Below are 16,358 nucleotides of genomic sequence, written 5' to 3'. Positions count from 1 at the left end.
CAGACACACACACACATTCTCTCTCTCTCTCTCTCTCTCTCTCTCTCTCTCTCTCTCTCTCTCTCTCTCTCTCTCTCTCTCTCTCTCTCTCTCTCTCTCTCTCTCTCTCTCTCTCTCTCTCTCACCCCCCCCCCCCCCCCCTGAAGTTCCCCGAAGGACACCTGTTGATATCTTCGTCCACTTTTTGACGCCTTCACGGCCAGGAAATAGCAGGTGCGCGCGGCGACGAATCCAAATGAAAAAAGGGGAAGCGTTCAAGAAGGACGAGGAAAAGAGTCACCATCGCGTCACGCAGCTCAAGGATGACTGCAGGACGAGGAAGTATCTGCGAGCGTGCATTCAGCGTGTCTTTGGGTTAATGCGGTGCTCGTTAACCGTGACTTGAGGCAATCTGTCACCCAGCCAGCCAACTAGCACCCGTAGACATAAACAAACAAGCCAACACACTACTACTACTACTACTACTACTACTACTACTACTACTACCACTATTATTGTTACTGCTGCTGCTGCGGCTACTACTACTACTACTACTACTGCTAATAATAATAATAATAATAATAATAATAATAATAATAATAATAATAATAATAATAATAATAATAATAATAATAATAATAATAATAATAATAATAATAATAATAATAATAATATTAACAATAATAATAATAATATCATTATTAATAATAATAACAATCACAATAATGATAGCAACAACAACCTTTGTGGTGGCGGTAGTGATAGAGAGGAGGAGGAGGAAGATGTACGTAATGATAGTAGTGATGATCACGATATGAAGAAAGAAGAGAAGTCTGAGGAGGGTTGTGGTGGTGGTGGTGGTGGTTATGCTAAGGACGCTGCCTGGGGCCTCGACAAAACTGGTCCTCACCACCAGGGGGCGTGACGCCGCGCTGGGGACGTTCGACTACGCCACTTCTGAAGGTCCCGGTCACGCCACACACACACACACACACACACACACACAGTCTCTTTTAATCCATGCCTCTTGTCCACCCAGCAGTGAATGGGTACCGGGTGTCGGTTGGGGGTTGTGTCCCGCCTCCCGTGTGTGCATGGGTGTGATGTGCGGCTCCAGTCGTTCCCACAAGATCCGTCACCTGCTACAAGTTCATCCGGGGAGGGCCAAGACGGAGGACTGAGAGTTTAGAGCGTGATTAGACCATGGTGAATCACACACTAGTAGGCGGAGAAACCGTGAAAGAGGACGATTCGCGTATAGCTTTTGACGAGCGGCTGCAGCACGAACAAGGTGGACGGGAGAGAGCGAGGGACACGTCTGGACTTCATGTTACTTCCTAAAACATGATGTTAGACCTGTTATGCTGCGAGCCAGATTTTCATGTTAAACCGGGCAAGATGCATGGACCGGAGGGACTCAGGGGTAGCAGTTGATTGTGTTTTACATTATCAAGCGCCTTACTTGCAGCACCCGGGGTTGCATTTAGACCACGTTACGCTTCGTCTTGTGAGAGCAGTTACCTAGGCCTTAAACCTTAAGATGCAAGGTTCTTTCAACTTTTGTGCTTCTACCCAGCTTGATTTCGTACGTTACTCTCACTGCTCTGTTGCAAGTCTCTTGATAGTATTGCGTCCAGTGTGCACCTCCCGCCCTCCACCTGGTGTTCATCTATTTGTTCTTTGCGCATTACCCAGTGAGCAGAGTATTTCACACAGTAATGAGTTAACCTACTTTGAATAACACTATCTTGAGCCACTTCTCTTAATATCGGCCACTCCAAATCCCGTCCTGAGTCATAGCCCTGAGCAATGGCCCTCCCAGCCCCCCACCCAGTTCCTGGCAGGTGCATGGATGCCTCGAGGCGGAAGGACAGACAGGTGCTGACAGGAAGTGACGTCCGGCCAGACGTTCAAGGTCAGGGTCTGAAGAAAGAGCCTTGCCCATGAGTTGAATGAGACGTTACGGCTCACATCTGGAGGATCGTGAATAAATTATGTCTGTAATTGCCCTGCGACTGGAGCTCATGAATAACCACACACACACACACACACACACACACACACACACACACACAATCGTCCATTCGCTTTAATGCGCTTAACCTGCAGCACATATCCGTTAATACAACACAACACATAATTAACTACAGACAAGTTAAGTATACTAAAAGTGTCACCATATTCTACCAGCCAATTAACAACGTAACTTATGTGAATTTACGGCTATGAGGGGTCTGATGCGGCCTTGCAACTCCTTTCCCATTCCACCGCAGGCGGGAATGTGTCCGTTCTCTGAGGCTATCGTCTTCCTCCCGTCCCATGGCCTGGGGTGATGCCTTCCCATAACTTGGGTAAATGATCCTGGGTCAGCGTTACCACCTCCGCCAACCTTCATCGCTGCCTGTCCTTATCTCCTTTACTGCTGCGTCCACATTCCTTAGTGTAAGCATCGGCCGTAAGCACACCGCTCTCTGGCTCTATCTTCACAACCCGAGTACTATTATTACATTTCATTACATTTCCTTACAGTGACATTACATTTACTTACAGTTACCCCACATTTACCCTTCATAAACGCGACAACAATGTCCACCCGAACAAGCCTACACGAGGCGAGGACACCCAAGACGAGCCTTTGTGAGATTTTGCACGGCACTGTTGCTTCAATATTCACCTCACTGCCCAACCCCTTGGCAGCCCACCAGCTGTATAGATCTGTCGGCCTCAATGAAGGGCCCGTCGATCGTGGTGCTGGAAACTGACAAGCCGAATGACAGTGATGCTCAGTAACGATCGTTGGTGAAAGTAATGGCACTGGAATGGAGGTGGCGCCTGGACGCGGCGGCAAAGAATTTTTTTTATGATTGTTTAATGATGAGAAACATAGAAATTATGCACACCCCGTCTGTGTGTGTGTGTGTGTGTGTGTGTGTGTGTGTGTGTGTGTGTGTGTGTGTGTGTGTGTGTGTGTGTGTGTGTGTGTGTGTGTGTGTGTGTGTGTGTGTGTGTGTGTGTGTGTGTGTGCACGGGCGCCAAAACCGATTATACAAGGCTTCCATCAAATATTTCTGTAAATCAATAAAACTAAGTATGTAACAGTCACGGTGAAAAAAAAAATTGTCCTCTCCAGCACACGCTTCAGCCAACCAACCATAAGTGCCTTCAGAGCATCCCTTGGCAACTACGAGCCTGAAAACTTTAATAAATAATATGTCTCAGTTTTCCAAGACCAATCAAGGCAATATCGACTTACTTTTGTTGGCCCCTTCACATTTACTTCTCTGTATTTCGTGATCTCCGACCTCCTAACACAGACAAAATATGGACAATAATAACATTAGATTCATAGAAGTGTTACACGCAACTCAACCACGGACACAAAAAAATAAAAAAAACGAATCCATTGAGATGAAGAAGCCAAACCAGTCAACCTTTCACTCGCTTCAGTCGGTCTTCCTGGTTGAGACACGAACACAGCATCACCAACTGCCTCTTCCTGCCTTCAACTGCTTCCTCCCTCCAAACACGTGTCACCTGAGAGGAAGCCGTAACCCAGCTGCCTCCTTTCCTCATCAGCCCCCCCCCACCCCCACCCCCACCCCCTCAACCCCCGCGCCACTCTCAGCATCTCCATCGCCCTTTTCAAAACCAGCAAAGTAGGAAACGACTCGCAATGGACTTACAGACGACGAAATATATACACAGCTTTTATTACTCTCAAGAACATAAGAACATAAGCATGGGTCTGCAAGGGTAGGCCTGTACAGACCTTTGACCCTAACTGCATGTTATCTACCCCACCTATCGCTGTCCATGAATTTATCTAGTCTATTTTCAAGTGATTCACGCACGGCAAGCCACGCACGGTAGGTGAATCACAAGCTTACCAGAAGAACCTCGTTAAGTATGAAAGAAGGGGAAGAAGATGGAATAGTTTGGTGAGGTTTAGAATCTTTCAATTATAGTGGATAAGGGACGTTATCTCTCTCTCTCTCTCTCTCTCTCTCTCTCTCTCTCTCTCTCTCTCTCTCTCTCTCTCTCTCTCTCTCTCTCTCTCTCTCTCTCTCTCTCTCTCTCTCTCTCTCTCTCTCTCTCTCTCTCTCTCTCTCTCTCTCTCTCTCTCTCTCTCTCTCTCTCTCTCTCTCTCTCTCTCTCTCTCTCTCTCTCTCTCTCTTTTCCTCCCCGCAGCAATGAAATCTACACACGAGCTTAACCTTTACATTCCCCTTTAGTAATGCTTAAGCCGACAAAGACTCATCCGTTGATCTCTTCCCAGGTATACATAAGCCCTGCAGCAGATCCTTGGCGTCAGATTTTCTTTCTCACGACGATGATGCCTTCAAAAGAATAACCCCTGGATCAGCCTCGGCCACTGTGTAAAGCTGGATTATCTGGCTGTGATTGTTGATTACACGGAGTCGCAATAGCATGGCGTTTTTATATATTTCATTGTTGCGTCCGTCCACGTAAACAAAGAAATGCAACGAGCGCGGAATAGACCAGCAAGTATTAATTCCGCTCCGAACCGAACCTGTGCGAGAATGTTTGTTTTTCTGTTAATCAAGGTCAGAGAGATGGGCTTCGAGAGGGTTGCGACGTCAGGGTTGTCACGGTCGGATGAAAAGGAAACTTCTACCGTATATCCTCGTTAGCTTTCATCAATTTGATCTCGTGTAGAAATGATGACATAAAAGATTATAAAATCATGCTCCATTAAAGAACCAACACTCTGCCCATCCTCTTGAGCCTACCCCAACAGCACCGCGATATTTCTAACCATAAACTCATCCTTTAACTCAGACTCTGAACCGGGGCGCTGCAAGAACTTTACGAATGACCTTTACGTTAAGGTTAGGTAAGGTTAGACTAATGGATGATGGGGTTAGAAAAGGCTTGATGGTGAGGCTAGGAAGGCTTGGATGGAGGTCAGGTAAGGTTAGGTTAGGTTACGTTAGGTTAGGTTAGGTAAGGTTAGGTAAGGTAAGGTAAGGTAAGGTAAGGTTAGGTAAGGTAAGGTAAGGTAAGGTAAGGTTAGGTAAGGTAAGGTAAGGTAAGGTAAGGTTAGTTAAGGTTAAGGCAACGGAGAGATTTGTTAAAGTCAGCCTCCCTAATAACGCGTGGCTAATACGAGTAACGCCTTAACACTAAATGAACCCAGCTGCCGCCACGCCCCCGGGGACCACCAGGCTCAGGAGGCGTGTCAGGCAGAGGTAGTAATACAGCATAAGCGTTGCCCTCAATGGATTCTACTGCGTCCCCTTGAAACAGAAAGAAATGGAATGCTATGGAGAGAGAGAGAGAGAGAAACTGTTCTTCCTGGTATTAGTGCTCTACTTGTGTAACGTTGAAAGTAAGAGTAGTAAAATAAGTTCGACTCGGCCACCGCCACCACCACCACCGCCAAGCACCGCCACCCAGCAACAACTATACCGGAACCCAGACAGCCAAGCCTCCGCCCGCCTCTTCCCTCACCACTCACGGCTCTCTTCCTCCTCCTCCTCCTCCTCCTCCTCTCCTGCAATCCTTTCATTTCACGTTACGATCCCATTCTCTTTCCCATGTTATTTTATTCCGCCCACTATTGATACCTTCCCTTTCCCATGATATCGCTTCTTTCTCAGGCTCCCATGTTCGTCAGTTTCGCTTTTAATCCTACGTTATGCTTTACGACCGAGAGATACAGGATCATATTCTTAAACATTTCGGCGTACAAGCACAGACAAGTCTGTCGTTGGGGTTATAGGCATTTCCGGGGTAGTTTTTCTTATGGCCCTGGTAGTAGTTCTTCTGTACAATGAACCTAAAAGAACACTCATCAAAACCCGATTAATCTCCTTCTAGACCTTTAAAAAGAGTTGATGTGAGAGCCGATGTTATGTTCCTGGCTGTCCCCCTGTTCCTGGCTGTCCTCCCGCGAATTGCGCATGCTCAGAAGCGAATGTAAACAAACAAAGATTTGTTGATGAACAGAGCTGTTCTCACGCATCCCCCGACAGCACGTCTATGCTCACTTCACTCGCCCCCCTCCCCCCCTTACCCACCTCATGAACCTAGGATACCCTCTAGCCCCCCCAAAAATAACTGCCAAAATTACGGGCCTGCATATGCACATCAAGACAGTTTTTTTTTTTTTTTAAATAGCAAGATGCTATTTCCCGTAATCTTACTCATGAATCATTGCATGAAGGCTGTTTATTGGCCTTTCACTTCACTTTTTACAAAACAGAGCGTTGTATTGGATTCATGAATGTTTTTCCTCTGAAAAAAATAAACAATATGCCCTCCCGTGCTTGAAAACACTGGGGGGACAGCCATGTACACGCGACCAGCTGCGTACGCGGATCCGTGTTCATAGTGATCCGCCTTTTTGTTTGTAAACAAAGGAAGGACAGCCAGGAACAGAGGGCAGCCAGGAACACGACACCGGATGCATCTGAGAATACCGACCACAGAGTTCGATTCCCGGGCGAATTAATTAAGAGACGAATGGGTGGTCTCCTACACACACACACACACACACACACACACACACACACACATAAACATTCCCTCAACCCGATACTAGCGCCACATGTCCGGTCAGAGCCCTGGCGGTGGCGGCGGCGGTGGTGGTGGTGGTGGTTTCCGTGTGGTCGTGTGATAAGGGCGACGTTCCTGGGAGTAGCAACGTGGGCGGCGACCTTCCCTCTAGCACTGAGGGCGTGGCATGGGAATGAGACAAAGGCTGGGTTGGGCTTGGGCCGAAGGGTGGGAGGGACGGACACAGAAATTTCGACTGAGGATAGCTTGGTTTGTGTGTGGGTATGCATGTATGTACGTTCTCAACTGGGCCTCCTCCTCCTCCTCCTCGTCCTCGTCCTCATCCTCGTCCTCGTCCTCGTCCTCGTCCTCGTCCTCCTCCTCCTCCTCCTCCTCCTCTTCCTCCTCCTTCTCTATCTCTTCCTCCTCCTCCTCCTCCTCCTCCTCCTCCTCCTCCTCCTCCTCCTCCTCTTCTTCCTCCTCCAAGCCAGACACGTAAGAGTAAAACCATTTGCAAGGAAAGTCAAACAGAATTTTGAAACTTGCGAGAGGTTACCTGGTATGTGTGTGTGTGTGTGTGTGTGTGTGTGTGTGTGTGTGTGTGTGTGTGTGTGTGAGAGAGAGAGAGAGAGAGAGAGAGAGAGAGAGAGAGAGAGAGAGAGAGAGAGAGAGAGAGAGAGAGAGAGAGAGAGAGAGAGAGAGAGAGAGAGAGAGAGAGAGAGAGAGAGAGAGAGAGAGAGAGAGAGAGAGAGAGAGAGAGAGATGGGGAAAGGATAAAAACTATAAGCAAGAGGTTTATTCGTGCCACTGCCAGACATTACCCCCGAAGACTGCAAACAGACAAAAACTTTCTGAGGAAGCATTGAGGACGCGCGGCAGTAAGGGAAGCTAAGGAATGGGTGTGAGGGAAAGAAGGGGAGCACGGCGAAAGAGGAAGAAACTCAGGCGCGTGGCTACCGTGGTCAAGAGTCTTCATCGATTGGCCTAAACTTAACAGGTATCTAAGTGGAACATTGAATCATAGGACGATGGTCTTGAAATCAAATTAAGGAAACAAAAATGAATAAATAAATAAACTAAATTTGGCTTACTAAAATAAAACTAAACCTAATTAAACTAAAAGCTAAACTAAGCTTACCTAAATAAAAACACAAGTCCTACTGCAATGTGTGTGTTTTCCATGGCTGAGACCGGCTCCACATCGAAGATCGGACAATTACAAACACACATGACAAACACAAAACAAATGTTGATCATATGACAGAGTTTCGTCATCTCGCTCCCAATATTCACACGACCACGGCAGTCTTCTACATAGGAAAAATCTGACTGAAAATAAAGAGAGCTGGGAAGTTTCAAGAGATGGTGCTCGTTCCTTAAGCGTGGAATACGGTTTTATGACGGGCCTCAGCTGGGAATATAAGGGCTGTTCCGAGTTGAGTAGCTCGTCAATATTCGCTACATTAAAGGAATGGCTGGGAAGACCTGTGCTAGGCTTCGTTAACCGGTGCTGTTCCCAAAGCGTAGGATGCGATTTATGGCGGGCCTCAGCTGGTAGTAAAGAGGCCTCGAAGTACCTGTTCTGAGTTGAGTAACACACCAATACTCCTGACGCGAAATGAGGGACTGGGAAGGCCGATGCCATGCTTCACTTTTTCTTGTTGTCTTGCTGGTTGGCCACGTGTGTCAGGAAGCCAGTGATGCCTGACGCGGGATGACAGACATACATACACACACACACACACACACACACACACACACACACACACACACACACACCTGGCTCAAGGGACATCAACTGACAACACCGCCCACCACAGCCACACATGGTAGCCCGTAACAGTAAAACAAAGTAAGAGTAAAGCAAATTATGATCTACTATGGCATTTTTTTAAGGACGCTAAAATACTCCATAAAGAAATATAATTTTTTCAGTCCTTCGTCTGTCCTTACTATCGAAAAAATAAATAAACACATTATGTACCTTCTGTGGACTTGCTCATCTCTCAGAGACAGTCCAGAAGTGCAGGTGTGCTTGTCTCGGCGGTGACACGTCCTGCCTTTGTCCTGTCACTATGAAATATACGCCGCAGCCTCAGCGTGTGGCCGAGTGCACCAATCTGCACCTTTCTTAAATAAAGCCGTGTGCCCACGTGGACTGCAGATTGTACATGAGTAGGGGCTGCCTTCGTGATGTCTCCCTATCCTTTAATTGTACGATTAATTATTTACGGCAGAGGCTGACAAAAAAAGCAGCAAAACTAGCATGCAACTCTCTTTTTTAAGGACGCTAAAATACTCCATAAAGAAATATAATTTTTCAATCCTTCGTCTGTCCTTACTACATATCCAAAAAAATATCCGGGAGGGGCTGCAAATATATGCCCCTGAACCCATTTTTACTAGAATGCTTCCTAGATTGGAATATTTCTAGCATTTAATTTACTAGAAATATATTTTTCATGTCTTTGCTACTGCCGCATTTAATCTCTTTCTTTCACACCCTTGGTTTGCATCTGTCTTTCATCTGGCTTCATGATGCACGGCCGAAACACAGCTGGGCGCGGCAGTGTCTGGGGCGGCCCTTGGGGAGCAGAGATCAAGGTCGTATAACAGACAGTTTATAATATACGGTCAATCTGTTTGTGTCTTTTGTGACGTCACGCCAAACCGTCCTCCAGGCCTGTTCAAGAACCTTAGGACGGACCAACATCAACCACAAGACGCACCAGCCAGTCCACTCCACAGACAGCATCCATACACCCCAGCCTCCAGCTAGTGTCCAGTGTCCGGCAGGCGTGTAGTCAGCGTTCAGGCAATCTTGCGTTATTTTCATGCACTCTATAATTACTTCCTCGTAAAAGCCGCAAGATCATACAGTCGCTGAGGTAATCGCGACCCAGATGCTGATCACACTCTTAACAACCTTCAGTCGACCTCAGGAAAACCCGGTGCGTCATGGCCAAGCTCCTCGTCCAAGCCCGCGGTGGAAAGGCGTAGAGGACGTGGCTGGTAATGAGAAAGGCAGGCACTCAGAATAACCCTCCGCCAGTACGCTCGTGGCAAATAAGGCGCCTAGTAAACAACAAACCTGCACCATACACGTGTACATACATAACTCCTGTTTTCTTTTGCCAACTAACCAACATATCAAGTTGAGGAAGGAAGGCGCCCAACATGCAGCAGGCACGTCAAAACAGATAAACTTATAGCATACAATTTTACACTACTACTGCTTTCCTTTAACCCGCCCCCTCACCTCTTCCTCCCTGACTAACTCACTTCATGTTCTTGTTTTAACTCTGGAAACAAAAGAAAAACAATCTCCGGGAGGGGCTGCAAAATTCAAAGCACGTTTTTTCACCTGAGAAGACCGTAAGAACTCTAGGACGCAACAGAGGAATGAGGAAAGCATTCTTCTTCTCAACAAGAGATTGCAGTACACGTAATGGGACTCTTCTCAGCTCAACAGGACCATAACCAGAGGGGGCGGAGGACGTGGGTGGGGCAGTGATGACGGCATTCAGTCACTCCAGAAGGGGCAAGAGGAACCACAGCAAGACGTTTTTCTGCACCCAAAACAAATGTACGAACTATGGGAAGCAGGGTACTAGTGTGGAAGGCCTTCATTCTCTACTGAAGCGGCTGTGGGAGGCACATCAAGACTTTTCAGCCAGATTTGTTTTTTCCGGAGAGATCAACAGATGAGGATACAGAGAGAAATGCTAAAAAGACTTCATCAGTTCTCATCAACCTTTCCTTTTCATCCACAAGTCAACCTCTCTGTTTTCTTCTCTCATTTGGAATGCGCACAGTTCCCAATTCGATATATTCCGCGGTCTCCTTCCCTTCTCTTCATTTACTTGCAGCTCCCCACATCTCGCGCCACGGACGGTTCAGTATCCTTAACCTCTATTCACCATCAACCAGCCAACAACTGTGACACTCCTACACCATAAACTCAGGATATCAATCTCTCTCTCTCTCTCTCTCTCTCTCTCTCTCTCTCTCTCTCTCTCTCTCTCTCTCTCTCTCTCTCTCTCTCTCTCTCTCTCTCTCTCTCTCTCTCTCTCTCTCCCATTTTTTTCTCTCTCTCCCATAAATACGTTGCAGCTCGCCGCAAAGATGTAAAAAAAAATTAATACTAAAGTTAGGAGTATATCTGCCGGAGAGTTTTCCAGTGTGTGTGTGTGTGTGTGTGTGTGTGTGTGTGTGTGTGTGTGTGTGTGTGTGTGTGTGTGTGTGTGTGTGAGAGAGAGAGAGAGAGAGAGAGAGAGAGAGAGAGAGAGAGAGAGAGAGAGAGAGAGAGAGAGAGAGAGAGAGAGAGAGAGAGAGAGAGAGAGAACATTCCAACAACCTCCACCTCCACAGTTTGTTTACGTGCCAACTGTGTTTACATCAGTCATGCAGGAGTGTCCAATCTGCTGCCCCCCTCCCTCCCTCTCCTCCGCCCCCACCCACTCCTCCTCCCCCTCCTTCACCCCTCTTCCTTGGGGCTCTCCTTGCCTCGCCCTCACCAAGACTTGCCAACAATATTGTGAGAAGGGAGTCACTAGTTGCTTTTTTTCTAAGTAATCTCGGCACGGATCATTCAGTAAACTAGTGAAACAAAATCACCGTTGCCGGATATGTGGTGTTTATCTCTTGAGTTTTCTAGGCGATGAAAAAAAAATACATTGTGGTGGATTTAAAATGAAGGGTTTAATATCTGTTGCATAATGTCTGGGGCTGCACACACACACACACACACACACACACACAGTACAGTCTGGCAGGGTACTCACTCGATATAGTAGGGAATCCCCTGTGGAGTGACGCCGCGCTCCCACCCTTTCGGAAGGTCTGCAACAGAAAACGTGGTGTGTCAGTAGATTAGGAGGAGCCTGCGTAACACAAGGAAGAACTGATGATGAGTAAACGAAGAGTAATAATACTACTACTCCAAGTGACAGTGATAGAAGTGTTAATAATAAAAACAAGAAAAAGAAGAAAAAGAAAATGAAGACGATAATGAAGAAGGCGAAAATGAACAATAACAACAAGTAATAATAATAATAATAATAATAATAATAATAATAATAATAATAATAATGGAATGCTGAATCGTCCTCGCCGCCTCGTCCCCAGAGAGCGTCCCTGGCGACTCAAGTTGTCAAGAAACCCACCACAGCAATTACTCACAAGTGCTTGCATGGACTTCATACGTATCCGAGAGCTGATGGGCCAGAGAGAGAGAGAGAGAGAGAGAGAGAGAGAGAGAGAGAGAGAGAGAGAGAATATATATCCAGGCTATTTGTGTTTGCCGAGTCGTTCTATACAGGATTCTTTTTTTAATCCTGCTCGTTTTGTCCTACCTTCAATATTTATCCACCATACCCTTAAAAACTCGTGTGTGTGTGTGTGTGTGTGTGTGTGTGTGTGTGTGTGTGTGTGCCCACTCAGACAGCGCGTAGGAGGGGTTGGTCGCCAAGGAAACGAGAGATGAGACTCGCTGAAAAGGAAGGAGGATGGAAAGGAGGGGATAGGAGGAGAGAAAAGCGAATGGATGGGAATAGAAAGGAGTAGGGGTAGAGAGGAATGAGGAGGGGGAGAGAGGAAGGAAGAGGAGAGAACTTTAGGGTAGAGAAGGGCGGTATACAGAGAGAAGGAAGAGCGGAGCAGAAGGGAAGGAGGGATGGACATGCATGGCAGAGAAGACGATGAAAGTAGAAACGGAGCAAGGTAGAAAAGACGATGGGTGAATAACAATAGGAGGAGCGATCGGGTCAAAGAATGGAGTAAGAGATAAGAAAGGGGAGAGAGGTATTGGAGATAAAGGGAGAGAAAGAGAGGAGGAAGGAGACGAGAGGTCAATACAAGATAAACGGGGAGAGAAAACTTTTTTCTTGTCACTATTATAAAGCAAAGAATTCCAGGAAGCGACAGAGACACGCTAGTCCTCGTCGACAGACTGACTTGGTCGGCTCGGCTTGACGCCACCCGATAGTCGGTCTGTCGGCACCCTGCTACGGGGCGCCATTGGCAAAGGCCGTGCTTCCCCCATTTAGAAGGGAATAAATTTTTAACAACAACAGGAAGCAAATTGAAGAGTGGTATTCTCTCTCTCTCTCTCTCTCTCTCTCTCTCTCTCTCTCTCTCTCTCTCTCTCTCTCTCTCTCTCTCTCTCTCTCTCTCTCTCTCTCTCTCTCTCTTAAACCTCCCCTTCTTAATCCACACTTCTCCTATTGTCTCCTGGGATGTGCAGGTGTGTGTAGGAAGGGAAGGGTGGGATGGGGTGGGGTCGCAGTGACAGGCTCAGAGCGAACTTCATGGGAAAGCCTGAGGAAGTGGAAATCTACCTCCAGCCAGCCAAAAGTGGAGTCACAACGGCTGTGACTGTACTAAGACACCCGCCCCGGCTAATCTAACAGGTTTTCCTATAATTATAATTGCCTAACTTTATTGTTCAATACATTTTTTGCTGCCCTTTGTATCATCACGAGCATGTCTTACCTTCCTCAATAAAATACGTCCAAACTTCCTCGTCCAAGAGATCAAATGTTTCATCGGAATCCACAGCGAAAAGAGGACCTGCTTCATCCATTGTTGCAACACTTGCAATATACTCACAATTGGCTTCAAGTTTCTTTCAGGTGTTCACTCACCGACTGCCATTCTTTTTTAACATATATAAAGAAAATATTAATTTCAATTAAACACGATTATCATAATATCAAGTGATCAAATTTGGTTCTCCGCCGGTGCACCAGTCATCCGGTCACCGTCGACATGCCATCAACAACTTCAAGCCGACACCGTCATTGTTCAGTCAGGTTCGCTTTGAGGGGAGGACCCACTGCTATCTATGGCACTACTTGAGCGCTTCATGTTACAGAAATATTTTTACTTTATTACTTCAGTTATATTTGAGGAACATTCAGGCAGGGCACTAGGCTAATAATACGACTACTAATAATCCATACGACAGGCGTATGGATCCTGCCCTGATCTAGGCAATGCATCGCTTGGTGCGTCACGCTCACATCGCCGCCGCGCACTACGTCGCCTCTATACGGGTCACACCACGGCACACATCGCCTCACCAGATACAAACACTTGAGCGCAAAGTCACAAACATACGATGAAACAGTAATTTACTGAAGTCTTGTATTGGTTAAGTGAAAATTATAACGGAAACGATGGTGTACAGAGACGCTTTATGACTAGACATCTCACAGCGACAGTACAACCAGGCATACGTTGCAGGGACGCGCGAAGCACACTGAGGGAGGCGGACGGTGTGGGTGGATCATCGCTTGGAGGGTTTCAGAATCATAACATTAATGGGATGAAAGGCACGACCCTGATAGTGCCGCGTGCAGGAAGATTCACTCAGCGTTGGCCAAACAAAGGACCCTGAACCAATAAGCTAGCAAGCGGTGAGGATGATGATTATGATGATTATGATGACTGTTACCGCCAGAAGGCAGAACGAATGACTGGTGGAAGGTGAAAGGGAAAGATGAGGAATAAGATAAGATAAATAGGGCGAGGAGTAAACGAAGGTGTGGAGAACGAGAACAGGAAACTTTGGTTGTGGTGTGTCATGGTGTGTCACGGCTGCTCGGTGTTGAAGGTGCCAAGCCAGCATTTCGGTGTGGTCTCGATAGCAAACGAAGAACAGATGAAGGCTCTCGCTAACTCGGGGGACAGGGTTGACGCATCCACACACGTGCACTTTTGATGATTCGACATGTATGATGGGGCGCTTGGGACGCTGTAGAAGGCGAGGAGGAGGGAGACAGCTAACAGTAACGGTGAAGGGAAGACGTCCCTTCTCGGCCTCGCTGTCTGCCTCTGTAGACATCCACCCAGAGGAACACAAGGAACAGAAAGATGGAGACATTTTAGTAGGCCCAGAATACATAAGCGCAAGCACCTGCCGTAGTATAATTCTATCTGGTTTTTCTATGCTGGTTTGGTTGGTTGTGAGTTATACTGGGCAGTATAACATTTTGGTAAGATGTGTATAGATGGGGTAAAATTTCATCAGCACCAAGAAAAGCATTTCACGGGTTGAACGTACAACCCTCGGGTCATGATGTTTACTAGCGGCTGTTGTTGTTGTTGTCGTACTCAGCACATTGTACTTGCCGGGTTGTGACCGAGACCTTTCGCACCCACACAAATAACGATATTCATTTATACTTACTGCTAAAATGTCAGTTATTGATATTGTTCGGGAGTGAAAAGATAAATTTATCTCTCTCTCTCTCTCTCTCTCTCTCTCTCTCTCTATATATATATATATATATATATATATATATATATATATAAACATGTATGTCTAACACACACACACACACACACACACACACACACACAGGCCTACCTGGCAGTGGTCGGTGGCCGGTAAGGGCTGGCTGGCAGGTGAGGGGGTGAAGCCAGGTGGTTACACGCGCCTCCTCACTGCAAAGGGAAACAAACGTTATCATTAGTATTATGATTATTATTACTATTATTATTATTATTATTATTATTATTATTATTATTATTATTATTATTATTACATTTGGTTATAGTAGTAGTAGTAGTGGTAGTAGTAGTAGTAGTAGTAGTAGTAGTAGTAGTAGTAGTAGTAGTAGTAGTAGTAGTAGTAGTAGTAGTAGTAGTAGTAGTAGTAGTAGTAGTAGTAGTAGTAGTAGTAGTAGTAGTAGTAGTAATTAGTAGTAGTAGTAGTAGTAGTAGTAGTAGTAGTAGTAGTAGTAGTAGTAGTAGTAGTAGTAGTAGTAGTAGTAGTAGTAGTAGTAGTAGTAGTAGTAGTAGTAGTAGTAGTAGTAGTAGTAGTAGTAGTAGTAGAAGGAGGTGGAGGAGGAAGAAGAGGAGGTGCAGTAAAACTAGAATTGTAAAATAATGATAACATTATAAACAACAACAACAACAACAACAACAACAACAACAACAACAACAACAACCTGTCAATCGCACTTCCGAGTCTGGAAAAAAACAATATACATTCATGCATCACAAACATGAGTTGTCACAAGCCCACGAAGAAGATGGTGACGATGAGCCGTGTCAGGCGTGCGTGAGGTGTGTGTTTGGCGTTGTACAGGAACACGAGACCAAGGAGGCAATGTATATTTGTTGCATTTGTAATATTTTACCTCCCAACATGAGACGGCCATGTACGACAGGGGTGAAGATGTTTGTTGCAATCTTACGGCAGATCTAACAGGTATGCGCCTGTCACCTCTGCCTTCACCACAGTTTTGCTTAGTTTAGCTTGGTTTAGTACCTGTGCAACATTTAGCACCCTTTACCACCAGAAACATCTATCAATATGAAGACATACGTGCAGTGCTATACACAGCCGCCAGTGCCCATCTTCAGCTTTCGTTCAGGTTTGCATTTCATCATTCATAAGGCGAGCGATGTTGCTGTTATGGCTTGGTCAACTGCATCTTTGGATCACCTCGCAGCCTCTACCGCCAAGAATCATCAACACGGACCCAACTGAGAGCGCACTAATCATTCTCAACTCTATCAAAGCTTCGATTATTACCTGTAGACCATTTTGCACCCTCTACTGCTACGGACCATCCACTGGGGGCCAAGAGAGAGTGCGAGAGTAACTGCCACGTGCTTGCTGGGTGCCTGGAGCGTCGGTACAGTCCGCGCGCCACACCTGCTAGATGTCAACTGGTGGAGGAGCTTCAGCCTCACCCTCAGCCTCAGCCTACAGAGGGCAAACTTGAGGTGGATAAGGATCACGGTGTTGCCAGCGACTTCCAGCCCTCTCCTCTGCCTACATGATTGCTTGCTTAATTGCTTGCTTGTCTGTTTGGTTGATTGGATTGCCTGCTTCTTTGCTCTCACTC

General features: G+C 46.4%; 1 long non-coding RNA gene across 1 annotated transcript in view; it reads right to left on the bottom strand.

Annotated features, from left to right (window-relative positions):
* Window positions 1-11,282: 11,282 nt before the first annotated feature.
* The window catches only part of LOC126995326 (uncharacterized), a 9,534-nt gene continuing 4,458 nt past the window's right edge, over window positions 11,283-16,358 (bottom strand). Inside the window, exons 2-3 of the long non-coding RNA XR_007750207.1 lie at window positions 14,870-14,946; window positions 11,283-11,340 (exon numbers count right to left, since the gene is read on the bottom strand). This is a non-coding gene — a long non-coding RNA (uncharacterized LOC126995326). The remainder of the gene's footprint in view (window positions 11,341-14,869; window positions 14,947-16,358) is intronic.

This window comes from Eriocheir sinensis, chromosome 8, assembly GCF_024679095.1.
Source record: "Eriocheir sinensis breed Jianghai 21 chromosome 8, ASM2467909v1, whole genome shotgun sequence".
NCBI classification, from domain to species: domain Eukaryota; kingdom Metazoa; phylum Arthropoda; class Malacostraca; order Decapoda; family Varunidae; genus Eriocheir; species Eriocheir sinensis.
This window is presented reverse-complemented; position numbering and strand designations above follow the sequence as displayed.